The following is a 17,010-nucleotide window of genomic DNA, read 5'->3' as shown; positions in this document are numbered from 1 at the left end:
AAGTAGATTCATCACTTGTGGTCAGTGTGCCTCTCTGGGGGATGGTGACAGCAGGGGAGGCTGTGCATGGGCGGCAGCAGGGGGCATGTGGGAAGACTCTGCCTTCCTCTCAGTTGTGCTGTGAACCTAAGACGGCTTTAAAAAGAATAAAGTCTTTAAAAAATTAAATAAAATACAGTTCCTCAATGACACCAGCCACATTTTCAAATGTTCAATAGCCAACGGTGCTAGTGCAGCCGAGGAGCTGTGTTTTATGTACTTAATTTTAGGCCTGTAATCTGCGCTGTCCTGTGAAGTACCTCGCTGGGTGGTGCAGATGCAGACTTTTCACCACCACTAGAAGTTCTGACGGGCAGTGCTGAGTGGTAGTTCCTAAGAAATATTCAAAACCTGATGAAATATTATGATGGCTGTAGATAACCCGAGGCCACCTCCTGGTAACACACTAAGGGCATTGCCACTGACTTGAGATGTACCAGAGGGGACAGGCAGTGCTAACCTGATTAAAAACAGTTTTAGTTTAGTTTGTTTTTTTTTTTTTTGCCTTGTTTTTTGCACTGTGCTCTGTTAGAAAGCTGATTGATTCATATTTTCAGAAGCACAGTTACTCTCTTTTGTGGTGGTGAAACAGATACCCCTGTTGACGTAGGGAGACTGTTCTGAAGTATGAGTTTTTATCTTACCCACTTAACTCATTCTGGAATGTTCTTGTGATCACTATAAACACAGAATCCTCCCCAATGAAATCTAGTATTTTCAGAAGTATCAAATGTTACATTTCCTCAAGAAATCACTTCAGAGTCTTGGGGTTGGATGTGGTAGACAGAATCACTTCAACTTCTCTTTTATGAGTTAGGAACTGGCTTTTTTTTTTTTTTTTTTTTGATGAAATTACAAAGACGTTGTGAAATTAACTCTACTTAGAAAAAACGATCCTGATATCAATTCTGGTCACTTAAATGGTAAATTTGAATCATGGTCCCTTCCCTTCACTTGATTTTAAAACATTTTGGTATTTGATTCTCATTAAAGTACTTACAGTGTTTACATACCACAAAGGAAATAAAACATCTAGCATTGAAGTCAGTACCTTAATAGAAATTCAAACTTAGTTATCACTGTTTGGTAGGACACCTGCTTTGTTAAGAGAGGGAATTAATGACTGAGGGGTGGAAAAAAAATCTGTCAGGAGATGAACTGGGTTTAATTTTGGGCAATTCAGGAACAGTCTGTACTTTCTCACATTTCACGTCTCTAGGGTGACCGGGGCCTTCATAGAGAATGTTTTACTATGTAATCCTTTTTTATTTTTCCTTGTAGGTGCTCTTTCAAGTTTCTGGAGTCCTAAATCCAGTGCTTGACCTTCGACAAGGGTTGTTGTGGAAACATTTTTAACATGGCACCTCTCCTGGGCAGTTGGGCGGCTGAAATAGGGCTACAGAAGCGTCTCTGTGTGTTTTCAACTTATGGTCATTAGGACAAATTTAAGAATAGTAATATTTTTGCCATCAGTTAAGATCAGGGCTAGATTGTTTATCTTCATTAAGATAAATACTTATCTATTATTCAAAAAGCAACAGTTTCTAGGGTGAAGAGATAACAAGCCTCTTAATTCATCTATAGCCATCTTCCTGAGTGTTTCCATAGAAGCAGCAAGACTTTCTAAAGGCCATAATTTCGTGTTGTACTCTTTAGAGCCCATTAGAAATAGACAACATAGGCAACTTGTGGTTTATATATTTGCTTAAATAGTGTTAAAGGCGGAGAGGGTAACGGACGTGCCATCGCTGGGGTAGGTAAGGGTTGCAGTCAGGCACTTGTTTGCCTCTGGCTTATAGGCTGCGGTCCACTTAGTCTGCGTGTGAAGAGTGACATGGTTTTCATCTGTATGCAGTTGTTTACAAATGAAATATTCTCTTGGAGCTACTTGGAAGAAAGGGAGTGACAAAAGTATGAAAGGTGTTATTTATGAGGTCTGACTGACTTTAAAATTGATCATATTAGAATTGATGTGCACAAGAAGTATCCTTCAAGGGGACATAGTGGGAGGGTGTGCACCTAACACTTTATAGCTATATTTTATTTTAAATTAAAAAATTCGCCCATTTCCCTCAGCCCTCTTATGAAGAAACGAGACTGATTTTCTAGTATGACATTAATTTGCTCTTAAGATATTTTCCAAAATGTTTTAAGCGGTGGTAGGTAGCTTTATCAGAATAATTAATCTAGCCTGAACAGTGCCGTTAGTTGTTTAAAGGCACTTTTGTTTACTGTTATTTTCTTTAAGAGATTCTGTGTCACTGCTTTATGGAAGTAATGAATGTATCCAGGACTATGGCTTGTGATAACAGTGAGCTCAGTTTGTCTAGAGGTAAGAATAGCAATAGCAAAAGCTGATGGGCTGAGAGGATGCATGATGGAGTGAAGGGGTGAAATTCCAAAACCAGATCTGTAAAGCCAGAGGTGGGATGGGATCATTGGAAGGCAAAGACTAGCCTGGGGCAGTGAAAGCTCTCAGACCTCAGCAGGAGTGAGTAAGATGGAGAGGAAGAACTCAGGGCCGAAGCCAGGTTTAACATTTGCAGGTGTTCAGCAGGGGTCTGAGGTGAGTAGGGACTGTATAACTTTTCCCAGAAAGCTTCAGTGGCATAATCTGGCTGAGGTGGGTGCCTCATTTGAAGCTTTGCTTTCAAGGAAGGATGTCTCTAACAAATTGAGAGGCTCAGATCTCTGAGTGTGGATCCATGGTCTCTGTATCAGTATGTACAGCTGTGTAACAAACTGCCACAAAACTTAATGGCTTAAAATAATGACCATTTTATTTGCTTACAGTTCTGTGGATTGGCAGTTTGGGCTGGGCTGGGCAGGGCAGTTCTGCCAGTTTGGCCAGCTGGGCTGGGGCTACCTATTTTAAGGTGGTCTCGTTGTGTGTGCGGTGGTTGCTGCTGGCTGTTGGCTGGCCCTCTCCACTGATCCCTCCTTCGCGAGGAGGCACGCCTGTACTTCGTCCCTGGGCTGCAGCAGCATTCCAAAGTAGCTGGAGTGGAGCTGCAGGGACTCTTGAGGCTGAGGCTTGGTGTGCAAAGCGTCACTGTGCCTCGTTCAGTTGGTCGGAGCACAATACAAGGCTCCCACAGAGTCGCGGGCAGGGAGATCAGTTTTCCTCCTTGCTAGAGGGAATGGTAAAATGACATGGCAAAGGGACGTGTGTACAAAGGTGGGAGGAATTCTTACTGCCTTCTTTGCGAACTTTCTACCACAGCAGCTTTATTTAGGTCGAGGGTGATGAATACACAATGTTTGTCATTCATTTAACATTTGTTTTTAACTCTTGGTGGGTTTGCTAATTACCTGACTACCTTTACCCTGGTTGTTATACTGCGGCTGATTACAGGTTTCATAAACTAATGTGTTGTGTGAACTATCCATCAGAGTGATTTTTGCTAGAAAAGTGGCTTTATAAATGTATGACTTGCTAAGAGGTCTAAACATGTCTGTTCTAATGTAACATTTGAAGGGCAGAGGGGTGTGTGCGTGTGTGTATATAAAATGCTGATCCTTTTTTAGACTTGAGGTGTTTTATTTCAGACTGACCTTAAAACTCAACAACACCGCATTAAAAATATAGATTGTTTGCATGCATATGTAATTATTTCTCCTGCCACCTAGAAGTCAGTGAACTAGATCTGTCACAGCTCTAAAAATAACATGTTTCCTATGCATCACTCAGTTTAAAGGTAGATTGTTGCTTAGACAATGAGGAAAGTTTCTTTACTTTGAAGGCAGTCCAGTGATACTGTACCGCCAGTTTTATAATCAGTTTTCAAAAAAGAATTCCCACCCTGTTCGGATAATCAGATAAAAATACTAGAATCCCAGTAACAGTTATTGACAGAATTTGCCCATGTCTTTAGTTTATCATATTGTAATGGCAGAAATGATAGTAAGATGGGAGGGGTGCAAGTATACCATTTATTAAATTGTGGAATCTTTCTGGTCAAAGCCCTTATTATGAAATGTTGTATGCTTTCAGATGTGGGAAGAGAGCTGGGTGTTACTGCTATCCATCTGCAGATTTAAATGCTGAGTGGCTTGCTGTTTATTCCAAAGGGGAGACAGACCTGTGCCTGGGTTAGACCCGTGGAGCCGTCTTTCCTGTGCTTGGCCCAGGCCCCTTTCTCACATAAAGAGGAACGGCTGAGAAGAGGGTGTTGCCTAGACCTCTGAGTTATAAGAACTCCAATCCTATTTATTTTCAAGTTCCCAACAATTATACAAGTAATAATGGAAGGTCCTTATAGAAAGTTTGGATAATACAGGTGGGTGAAAAGGGGGAAAAAACCACTGGTTACCACAGGGCCTAGGGCTAGATGCGGTTTGAATTTTGCTGTAGGCGTGTAAGTTTTAATGTGTTGGACTGTAGAAAAAAGTATAAATTACTATTTTTGGAAATTGATACTTTTTAGCATTCCCAGTACTGTCATATTTAATTTGTTTGGAGCAAGAAAAATAAACCACTCTTAGGTTAACACTTACTTGGCAAAAGTGATTTGTTTCTTGAAAATTTGGTACATCCTGAGAGTCAAACATACTGTGTGATTACTGGACAGAGAATATATGTATATTTTTCTCACACTTAAGTGTTCTCAGAATACATTTACAATCTGATCTTACTGTCTGTGTTACAGTTTATTTCTTAGGAGTAGCATGCTTTTCTGTCCTTTTGTAGTAGCCTTTTGTCCTCTGGGTGTTGTGAATCTCCTTATTCTGATATTTGGTACTTGCCTGATTCAGAGTTGAAAACATTTTAGAGAAAGTTCTGGGAGAGAGGGAAGTTATGAGTAAGTAACTGTCTCATTGTTTGTGGGTGTGTTTGAACACAGAAATGATTTTTAGATTTCCCATTGACCTTTCATATCAAACCTTGAGGTGGCAGTGAGAACTTTCTGGATTGGTGAAATATTTTTCTGTAGAAGTAGCTATTGGATTTCCTGGGCATGTGGGAGAAATGAATCTCTGGGAATTTAATTTGATCTGAATGTTGAATTTTTTTTGTCTTTTAAGGATGGATTTCATAGAACTTTGAACAAAAGAGATGAAATACCTGTTGGCATGACTAGTCTTCATTTCATTAAAGGTTTAAAATGACAAGGATATAGTAAATACTTTGTGTCAAGTAGGTGAAAATAACAGCCCTCACATTTTCATTCCCCCGGAGATGTTCCCTGTATGGTCAGTTTGCTGTGTACCCTTCCAGATGTTTTTCTACGTTGAATATACACGTAGATTTTTTTCCAAATGTAATTATTGCACGGGTTATGTGGTACCTATGCATTGAATTTTACAACTTACAGATTTAATTTTACAAGTAACGTTACATGTATATATTACTTCTGTGTGTCTTTATACATACTTGTAATAAAACATTATAGTTACTCACAGCTTTCATTCTGGGTCATTTCTTACAGATCCACCTCATTTAAAAATATGCCAGTTTATTTCTGTTCTGGGTCCACTTCTGTACTATGGATGTACTTTATTTAACCAGCCCTTTGGCGATTAACTTGTGGGTTATCTCCAGGACTCCGTATTCCTGTGGGATGGATATCCAGAAGTTGGATTTCAGGGACAAGTGGTACTGCATCCGTACCTCTGACAGACACTGTGAGAATTTCCTCTAGTTGTTTTGTTAAATAACTACTCTCTTAGTTGCTCCTGTTTCCCTTAAAAATAGAAGGGAGTTGGATTGAGAAGGCATCTTGCCTTATTCCCTACTTGACCCAGACCTAAAATACCTAAGACCAGGAGGAGAAAATGGTGGATGGGGTGGGATCAGGTGATTGTGGGTTGGAAAGAGAGAAATTATCATCCAAGTTTAGGGAATGAAAGCTGCATGATTTTCTGAACTAAAAAAAGTGAAATGTGACATTTTTTACTTTGCACAAATTTACAGAAAGATTTTCTGAATTGGTGAAAAGTTTGACTTAGAAAACTAAGTTGATTAATATACCCTTTTGGTTACAAGGACCAGGGACTCACTAAAATTACCCCCAAGTGATAGGGCATTTTTTGTTTGTTTTGCTTTTTATTTTAATTGAAGTATAGTCAGTTACAACATGTCAGTTTCTGGTTAACAGCACAATGTCCCAGTCATGTGTGTATGTATTTATACACACACACACACACACACACACACATACACACACACATATTTGTTTTAATATTCTTTTTCATTAAATGTTATTATAAGATATTGAATACAGTTCCCTGTGCTATACAGAAGTAATTTGTTTTTTATCTGTTTTTATATAGAGAGGTTAACATTTGCAAATCTCAAACTCCCAAATTTATCCCTTTCCCCTGGTTGAGATTGTTTAGTGTCAAGTCTGTTTCTGTTTTGTAGATAAGTTCATTAGTGTTTTCTTTTTTCTTTAAAATTTTTTTTTAGATTCCACATGTGAGTGATACCATGGTATTTTTCTTTCTCTTTCTGGCTTCCTTTACTTAGAATGATGATCTCCAGGTCCATCCCTGTTGCTGCAAATGGCATTATTTTGTTTTGTTTTTTTAATCTCTGAGTAGTATTCTGTTGTGTAAATATACCACAGCTTGGGCATTCTTTATAAAGGTAGATGTGGGAATAGGGACACAGGAATCTGATCCATCATCCTGGGTTTTGCAGCAACCAGGAAAACTGAGCATCTAGGTCTTCGGGAACTGCAGTCAGATGTGTCCTCATGACCTGGGAGTGGGCGAGCCCTCAGCAGCAGCAGGAGTTTTTGGGTCCCCTAACCTTGGTGTGACTGCAGCAGTCAGTGTGCGCCTGCTTTGGCTCTTGCCTACCTGCTGCTCTCTTCTCTTCCTGTGGTTTCTGCTGAGTCAGGATTTTGGCTCATCCATAGCTTAAGACTCTTCTAGCTTCTCTCTTCCTCTTTCCCTTTGAGACATAACTTTGGCTGCTAATGGCTGGATTCTCCATTACTTCTCAATTTTAATCCCAAAGATTGAGAGTCCAGTTTGTACAGAGTCCCTGCACAGGGCCCCTGGCAGCCTATGCACGAATTGCTGCCTTAAGTTCAGGTGCCCTCCTGGGATGACAGTGTGACAGCAGAAGCCCCTGCCTGGGAAGGGAGCTTGGGCGTGGTGGGCACTGCCAGTTAGTGTTTATGTAACATTATGCTTAGGTAAGCAACCTGTCCAAAATGTAATCCTGACGAATGTGCTTTTTTGTTAAAAGATATCTACTTATGATGGGCTTAAGAAGCAGTTTATTCGTTTAAGTCGGTAAATACTTCCCTGGGAAGCAGCCTCCCTTTTTCCACATGGAGTGTACGTTAGGAAAACGTATGCCCTGTCTCACTTATTAGTCGTCTTCAGTTCTGGAATAGCGATGCCTGGGTCGTGAGATGTAGTCTTGCCTTTTCTGCTGGAAAGTGCTATGAAATAGTTCATCCTGTTCATGTAGTAACGGTGAAGTTCCGAAGAATAGGCCTGGAACCCAAAACTTCTGGAACAACTCGTTATCCTGTGTGAATAATTTTATCTCAGCAGTATCTTTGCCTTGCACTTTGGGAAGAGTATCTGTCCTCCCTAATTTTATTAGGTGTTTGGCACTCCAAAGTTTAAGGGATGAAGAGTTCGCAGTAGGTTTCTGGAAGGTTTCTAAGTTCTGTTTTCTTCCTGAGGGTCACTATCAATTTTCCGCCACCACCCCTCCCTTTTTCCTTGTTTTCTTCCCTCCTCAACCCGAGTCTTCTCTTTCAGTTAAGGGCATGGCGGGCTAAATATTTCAGTGACTCTTGAGTTCCTGAGTCCTCAACTTTGGTGCCAGTGTCTCTCAGCATCTCAACAGGCGGATTCCTTGTGATTTAAAAATGAGAACCATGCTCATAAAATGCTGCCTTAGTTTGGTCTCAGATCACTTGAAATGTAATCTGATTTGCGAGGCAGCATTTAAATTCCTGTTTATCGAAAGGTTTTGATTATCATTTTGTAGGAATTTTTGTTGGGTAAAAGAAAGATGAACAACATATTTATCTGCCCCTGAAAAAGATAACCAAATGCTTATTTCATTTGGGAAAGATTCTTCTCATGGTCTTGAATTCTGCATTTTAATCTGTTTAGGAATGCCTTTTAGCACATAAGTAAAATTAAACGTTATTAAAGTCTGTGCAATGCTTTTTGTTATTTAGGAGAAAAATCTTTTAAATACTTTTTTGGTAAGGACATGTGTAATTTAAAGCTTTCATACTAATAGCCTGGTTTGAGCTGATAGGCATGTTAATCTCTATTTGATTGCTTTGGTGGAGAGTTGGGAATCACCTAGTGCCTGACGTAGAGTGCATTTATAAGTGTGCTTTCTTTGGTTTTCATTTTGTGGAGTAATAAGGTGAATTTTCCTTCATGTTATTTTATTATATTTGACTGTTCATATGATTACTGGATTTAAATTAAAAGTTTAACCACTTTCCCTTTTGGCTACATGTCCCTTTGTTTATCCTTTTTTTTTTTTTAATGATAGTATACATGTTTATGTTGTGGCCCTTTCAAGAGTTACTTTGTAGTATGATAGTGCTCTAGGAAAATAGATTTTTTGTTTTTTTTGGTAAGAATTCCCCATTCTTTTCTATTTTAGTTTAATTTTCATTGCATCCTCTTATTTCTCCTTTTGGAAGTGCCAAAGTGTGGCACAAATATGATTATATATAGAATATATGACTAGATATGATTGCATATCACTTGTTTTCTTCATATGTATAGAGGCAAAAGATAATGTGTGTGGAAAACTATCTATGACCAAAGAAAAATTATGGGTAGTAAAACTTGTTTGACTTTTGGAGGAGAATGTTATTATACCCCTGGAGATACAGTGTCTGAAAAATAAAGTTGAGGATTCAAATTCTTGGAAGATTTTTCCTCTATACCATGAAGGGTGGAGGACTTGTAAGGATGATTGAAGCCGACAGGATGATTCTGATACAAATGTCAGGCTCACTCCCGTGTGCCAGGGACTAGACCAGGAACTTTGCATACTTTAGGTCTCATCCTTACCTCTCGGGGTTGGTGTGACTGCCCCAGGTTTACAGATTAGGAAGCAGAGATGTGGGCGATCACATCATCTTTTGAAAGTCACACAGCTGGATCTGAACCCAGTGACGTCTGGTTGCAAAGCCCTGGCCCTTTCCAGGGTTCCCTTTGCCTCTTCTGCTTCTGCTGTCCCATCTGCCTTTACGGTCCTCAAGCTATCAGGACAAGGAGTTAACTTCCAGAAGAAAGGTCCCTATTTTAAAAGCAGGGTCACCTGGCAGTTGGAGCTGGAACTTGTACATCAGGCCGACGCCGGCTCGGGTCCCATTGACGTTGTGCGCCAGCTTTGTGACTGTGAGCCTGTTCCTTGGCTCATTGAGCTTCATGGTGTTTCATCATCAAATCGGGCCATCATATCAGTTGGGCAGGATAATAGTATGCACAATAAGTAATATATACTGTATAATACATAAGAAATAAAAAAAGGATGATGATGATTGTAGTAGTAGTAGCTAGCACCGAGGAGCCCTTAACGTGTCAACCCCTGAGTGAACACTTTTCACAGTTAGTTCATTTAATCCTGACGACAGCCTAGTGAGGCAAGTTCAGTTACCCTTGTTTGACATAGAAAGTCCTTAGTAGGCGAAGGCTGTTTTTATTCTTTGCATTTTCAACACCTCCCCATTGGTATGAATAGTTAGTATTCACTGACGGAGAATCCACTGTCATTCAATAAACTTTAATAACACCCCACTCTATGGTCATTAAAATAGATAAAGTGATTCTATCTCCAAGCCTTTTGTTTGTGATAACTCTTTCATAGATAACTCTTACTTTAACAAGTTTCTGTTTGTTGTTAAAAAGGATTAATCTCATGATAGCTCAAGTACTTACTTAGACGTTTTACAAATAGGAACATCATGGACAGAAGTGCCTATATTCCAAACCAATTTTTATGTGGCCTCAAAATCAAGTAATCCTGCTACGTTGGTAGAAAGGGCTCTGGGGAGTCTATGAGAGGATGAGGAATCTTGAAAAAATGTCCTCTGTGACCTGTCCTCTCATTCTTCTTTGTCATAAGAGTACCCCAAAATTCAGCCAATAAACTGCATAAAGTAGCAGTTCTCATGGCCTGTCATCTACCTAAATCAATAAAGGGGGTTTAAAAAAAGTTACTAACTTTAATGTTGAAGTGCTGACAGGGGTAAAGAACACAGAATCCTGGCAGTGGACTCATACTTTCATCATAGAAGAGAGAAAATTGTTGAGCTTTGCCCATGTGCTTCCCAATATTGAAAACAGACCAGAAAACTGAGCTGAAAAAGCAGACTGTTAAACATTTAAAAGAAAAAATAAAAAACCCATGCAAACACGCCAGTCTCTAAACACTCCTGTAATGTCTGGGAATCTCCTGGCTAGTAGTCAGAGAGGCCTTGTGTGGGTTAAGAAAGGTGTTCCTCACATGTTGGAGAAAGTGGAACCGTGGTTCTCAGAACCCAAAGAAGAGGGTGGGGAGAGAGATGAGTCTGTTCTTTAGAAAGAGCTGAGCCACTGTGAGCCGGCCGAAGGTCAGAATTTATATACCCCTGCTTTTGCTTGCTCAGAGGGTGGTTAATTATCCTCCATCTATTTATTTGGTGTTTGCTGAGCTCGGGTGTGTGCCAGGCATTGCTCCATCTTGGTGATATAAAGAGGAGCTCCCTTTGGTGTCTGACCTTGAGGAACTGGGAAGGTCTGCAGGTGAAAGTAGACAGGGAACCCATTACACCCCAGGGAGGTGTGTCACCAAAATTCAGAGCCAGTCGCCTCTTCTCCAAAGTCTTTCTGTCTCTCACCCCCAGCATGTCATATCGTCATTGTTAGATTTTTAACAGAAGGGATTTCAAATCCAGTTTGTGAAATTCCCACTGTCTTGAAAAGTTTGCTCCAAGGCAGAATTGTGGTGAGAGGTAGACAGGACTACTGTTTTGAAACTTGGTAATTCTCTTCGTAAAAACAATTTCTGAAGTTTAGTACTGTCTGTACAAACACAGGTTAAATGCTAATGTTAGTTGAATATGTATATAAGTATGTGCATATACGTCTATGGCTTTTTGATGTGCGTGTATTAACATCATGCTTTTATCTTATATGTAAGCTTTGGTCTTTGACAGAATCAGTGTTTAAACTTCCAAGAAGGAAGAGAACTAATGAAAAGGAACAATGTTTTTTTTGTTTTCCCAGTAACTACATTTACCATTGTCTGAGAACTCAACCAAGGACCACAGGATGTGAATTTAATCAAGTTGAGCCTTTGAACAAAGCTATTCTGGTTGTGGTGGAATTTTTTACTTCCCATCATCCTGTTCACATGTTCCCTTGACTCCAGAATTAGCAGTTCACTGTGATTTAACCAGTTTAACAAATAACAATGTCAATACAAAAGAAATGGGTTTGGGAAGCAAAAGGAACTATTATTTCTGACTCTGTCTTCTACATCAGCAGTCAAAGTCAAAGATTTTAACCTTTTACGGGAAAATGTTTTCTATATAAGTAGTCCTCTTTAAAATATAACCCCTTCTGTGCAGCCTAGGTTTAATTGGAGGTGCTGTTTGATTGGCAGTGAGGCAGGGTGCATAATCTCAATCTCCTCAGTTAACCACATGTACAATTATGTTATCTTTGACAATTTAAATAAAAAGTTATTTTTCTAACCAGAAGAAACTAAAGCATTTACTGGAGAAGTGTTTAGAACTAGAATCTTCCCTAGAAATTCTGGCATTCTTTTATTTGATGGACTGTTTTTCTTGATCCAGTTGAAATGTCTTGCCTTTGATCTCGATGTCTCTTTTGGCATTGCTTGTACGTTTCATCTCTTTGAGAGAAAAACCTCTGTGTGCCTGTTGTTGGTCACCTCTTATACTTCATTAGGGATGTATTAATAGCTACTCTGCCAAGTATTTTACATGCATATTTTATTTAATACTCATTTCAAGCCAATGGGGAAATTGAAGCCTTAAGAGTAAAAAAAAAAAATTGTCAGGGGCAGATTTAGTTTCTCTTTCTTCAAAGTCCACACTCTTAGAGTAGCTTTCTCTTTGTCCCAGAATTCTCACCAGGTAAGCCAACAGCCTACTCACTGTATCACTGTCACTTTGCAAGGATGCATTTATTGATGTTGCTAATTGAGCCGTTCAGTTTCATTCCATTACTTTTTCTCACATAGAAATCTGTTAACAAAGAGAAAAGCTGATTATCACGATTATTCAAGTATACAAGGAAACGAACTCTTCATCTCTTTTCTATGTGAATACTCCAGAGCACGCCATTAGGTTTTGAGGCACGTTCCCCAGTAAGATAAGCAAATAATGCTTACATGATGAAGTTTAAAGCAAAGAAGTCAACCAAAATTAGCTATATATATATTAAAGCTATATATATATTAAACTATATGAAAGAAAGAGAAGTAGGTTAAGGAAACCTGACTTGTTCTCCATCAGAACGTCAATAAGTGAGGGCCTGGAATGCTGCCTATAAAGTTGTGAACAGTCTCATCATTTTAAAAGTTGACCCTAAGAAATGGGTTCTTTGGTTCCTAAGTCTGCTTCGTTAGACAGCTCCGAGATTGCTAGGGAAGTAATTGAGAGACCAGAATGTTTTTGCTTTGAGAGGTATGCTAGCTTGGCAGCAGACCACTTGGAGAAAAGATCAAGGATGGGTCAGATAGATTTTATTCTTCAGCTGAGGGCATCTGTCTGACTGACGTCGGCTTTGGACAGTGGAAGGGCAGAAACCTACAAACTTCTCTCTCTGATCCAATAGGAGGGAAGTAAAGGAAGCCACAGGAAAAGCCTTCTCCTCCTGGGGACGGGGATAGGGCCACGGGATCTCCTTAGCGTGGGCTGGGAGAAGCCCCCTAGTCATGACTTATCTGCCCTCTGCAAGGCAGCTGACCAACAAATTGAGAGTTAAGTGTACGTGGAAAGTGTCTGAACACACCTGAAATAGAAATTTTTCTCTTTTTTTTTCCCCCCACTTACTGAATGTAGAGACATGTTTGGTTCACCAAGGTTCATCAGGTATCACAAAGAACTGGTAAGGGAATTGAGGTTTTGCCTGGCCAAGGTAATAGTGCCCCCCAACCCCCACCCCGAGGACTGGTGTTACCTTCCTGGGTACCTGGGATCCTTGCTCATCTCTTAGACTAGCTGGATACCTCTTCTCTCCTAAACAAATAGTACTTGGAAAAGGAACAGAGGAAAAGCAGTCATCATCCCACATTTTGTATGGCTCTGATTGATTTCACTGTGAAGCTGGGGCAGTGGGTGACCGTGGCCGGTGGTACCGGTGGCCTGGATAGATCTCTGCTCTTCTTACTTCCAGCTCTGCTATTCTGCTGTTTTAGAATTTCATCTTTTTCCCTCGCATGTTATTTGATGTGAACTGGTCCTGGTCTGTTTTTTTCAAGTAACCTTTCATTACTCCTCATCTGTACTATCTGTTGCTTCCTGAAAATAAATGGTCAGTTCCATCTTTCTGCCATTGTTGCTCCTTTGGCCACTTTCTAGAGTGCTAGCATCTCTCTTTTTTTTCCCTCCTGGTATGTAAGTTTTATGAGTCTTTCAAGATGCAACCCAAGTGCCTATCCCAAACTCTTGATTTATACAGTTCTTAGGGAAAATCACCTATAACTGGATAATGCAGCTATGAGAGCATAAAAGCTTGTTTGCTCTGGTAGCTTTTAAGTCCTTGAGAATAGGAAACATGTCCCAGGTTTTGGATCCTGAGTAATGTTAAACATAGCTCTTGCCCCTGGCAGGAAATGGTGGTCATCTGCTGAGTGGCTGCTTGGACATCAGTCTTTTGACTGTTCTGTTAGTGCCCAATCTAGGCTTCACCTCTCTTTTAGACTTTCTGGAATCTGCTTTTATTTATTGTATTTTATTTTTTGAGAAGTCTCTGCTCTTGCCTATGCTCTCTATGCCTGGAACTACCTTTGGAGAAACGTGACACTTTTTGATTTTGTCTCAAGCTTTCTACCCAACCGTTCAGGCATTTTTCCCAGGACGGTCACGTTCTTTAGGTGAGCTGGTCCTTATTCTCTTTAGTTGAGCGTTGACACGGGCACCTCTGCCCTTACCCTGGTAAATGTGGTGCTCCTCTATCCCACGGTCACTAATTTAATAGTAGGACTTTGACCTGACTGGTCATCTTCCCAGGAAAGATGATACATGTAGATACTGTGAAAATGAACTTTCCCAAAACATTCTTTTGGGAATTTTCTCTGCTTTTGTGGTTCTGTCCACGTCACTTGCCTTTTTTGAACATCCAGCCCAGGCTGCAGGACCCCCAGTACAAATGAAGCAAAATCCTCTGCTGTCCTGTGGGACTTCAGTGAGTGACAGCGGCAGTGCCGATGATTCCAGAGAAAGGCTTTGTTGGGCAGAGCACAGGACTCAAGTGGCACCCTCTTCCTATTTAATTTAAATCCTTTCTCCATCAGGATTCCCATCAGCAAGAGTAACTTCCATTTATTTCCTCCTTAATGAGGAGATGGTATTATGTTTATATTATCCCTGTACATGATAGTATTTTCAAAGTGGAGAGAATTTAAGTGATTTGCTGCTAGTGAGCTTTTCCTAAGTTGTGATGCTAACATGGACTTGACCTTAAAATCAGTAGTTATGCTTTTTTTTTTTTTAAAGAACACATTTGTTTCCAAGGCTATGTCTGTATCTATGTATTATTTATTAACTGTGTTCATGAATATATATATTTACTCATTCTACGTATAAATCTCTGACAAGGAAGGTCGGTAGGAAATTGAACACAGTAGATATCTGATGGAACACATACCCTGTGTGACTTAAGGGAGTCCAATATATTACTTTTCAGGTTTCTTTTGTGGAATGTTCTTCTTAGATAACTTGGGAGAATTGGATGCTTTTGAAGATATTGGTAGAGTTGCAGTGAAACACATCACCTATTTGGGTCTTGGGAGCTGGTTCAGATTCATAAGGAAATGCTCTGCAGCAATACAGCCCTAGCAGGCCTGAGAATCTCCTTTACCTGGTACAGTGCATCTGCCCCTGGGAGAACCCAGGGCTGGAGCTGACCTCCTCCCAGCCAGCTCTCGCACAGCCCCCAGCTCCCCAGCACCTGGGCTGTTTTTTTTGTTTGTTTTTTGTTTTTCTAAAACACAGTGCTGGGGAAAGCTTCCTGGTACCCAGGAAGGGCGAGCTGTGCGGGTAACCTCCAAGCCAGGAGCTGCTGATGCAGACCTGACTGAGGCCTCCTTGAGAGATCAAAGTCCTCGCCTGTTCATGAGCTCATCTGTGGATGAGAGGTGCTGTGGTGGAATGGGCTTTGCCTTTACAAGGTCGAAAGCACACGAATAATGTCTTATTTTGAAGGCAGCTTGTAACAACGTTTCTCAGCCTAAAGGCTTGTATTTCTCTAAGGTTTGCTCAAGCTAAGAATGGCGATTTGCCACTTCGTTAGATGACTCACCTCCCTGAAAAAAGACATTTAGCCCGTTCTCTCCGACCGCCCTGACCCAGGGAATTTCTTGCAGGAATTCCAAGGAGACCTTTAAACAGCCCAACACAACTTTTGCCTCGATACGCAGGCACACTTCTGCTCCTGTCAAAATAAAATTAGGTTGGTAAGTCATAAATTAGGACAATATTTTGCGACTTGTGTTTATTATTTAACAAGTAGAATAAATAGCTGGCCTCAAAAAAAACCCCAAACAAAACAAAAGCAAAAATTTAAACCAATCCCAGGTCAGTTGACAGAAGGTCGTTTTACTGTTTGCTTGCAGTGCAGATGTACCTTCTCAGGGAGATGGGAAGCCTTTCCTCTGTCACCTTCTGATGTTATTCACCCTTCCCTTTCCATCGTCCTTGGGTCTCCTTGCTCTCGTTGCCTCTGCCCCTTGTATTGGGTGGGGAGATGAAAGCCCAGGAGAGGAGCGCTGGGAGCCCTTTCCTATCTCAACTGCTTGCTTCCCGTCTTTTGTCCCTGTTACAGTTTCCCCTTGCTTTGCTTTTATCAAGTCTATGAATGACCTCCTTTGTCAGGCTTGTTGGAATGCCCTGTGGGAGGGATGCTATGCAAAAAAAAAAAAATAATTGTATTGCATAACTGCCCTGCCCTTATGGATGCCAGATAGCCCTTGTCCCCAGAATAGACCCTCCTCTCTGGCAGGTCTTGTAAGTGCAGGATGCGGGGGGCGTAGGGGATGGCCTTTCCCTCACCTCTGATGAAGGGCTGATTTTAGATTTCAAAAATGCCTGTCTTTCCTTAGCTCAGAAGGGGACTTTTCCCTGAGTGTGTGTGTGTTTTCCCTGTGTGATTGTTTCCAGCTGCCGTTTCTTCACAAATGTCAAATTTGTCCCTCCCGTGTCACCTCCAGGCAACTGATGTTTGTGACTAATTATGAAAAAGGGAAACCTTTTAGTTGATTTTGATGAAAACAGAATCCCAGAGAACTCTGTTTGATGCGCTATCATCGAGCAGGTGGCATGCTGGTGTTTGGGATTTGGAAAATAAATCCAGAAGAAGTAACGCTTTTGGCATGTTCTTGGAGGAGCCAGAAGCTCCAAGGTGAAGTTCATGGATTTGTTACTGATGGCTGTGTGTATCCGCTGAACGAATTCCAGGCCTTTAAACTTAATACCAAGCTGCCGGGCCAGGTGGTTACTGGGCTTAGGGAAGGGCCATCTGGGGGCAAAGAATCATACAATGACCTCCTATCCAGCTAACGTTTTTTCCCCACTGTGAAATCAAATTAAATCAACTTCAGTTTGGAGGGTGTGGAAGCGGAGGGGTGTCTTTGTGCTCTTGGCTGTTTGGAGGTAGCAGTAGTGGCTAGTGGGAGGGTCGTGACTGTGAAGGATACATACAAGGTAGCTCTGCACACTAGCCTTGTTTCCGAATAGGGTTTTAATTTGGTATAGGCAGTTGTGTACCATGTTTAATCCGTCTTTATGGAATGTCCAT

General features: G+C 40.8%; 1 protein-coding gene across 1 annotated transcript in view; it reads left to right on the top strand.

Moving 5' to 3' along the window:
* The window catches only part of STK39 (serine/threonine kinase 39), a 252,120-nt gene that overhangs the window by 9,829 nt on the left and 225,281 nt on the right, over positions 1 to 17,010 (top strand). The gene's annotated exons all lie outside the window — the stretch shown is intronic.

The sequence above is a fragment of the Camelus ferus genome, chromosome 5 (assembly GCF_009834535.1).
Source record: "Camelus ferus isolate YT-003-E chromosome 5, BCGSAC_Cfer_1.0, whole genome shotgun sequence".
Classification (NCBI taxonomy): domain Eukaryota; kingdom Metazoa; phylum Chordata; class Mammalia; order Artiodactyla; family Camelidae; genus Camelus; species Camelus ferus.
The sequence above is the reverse complement of the archived record's forward strand: the minus strand, read 5'-3'. Positions and strand labels throughout refer to the sequence as shown.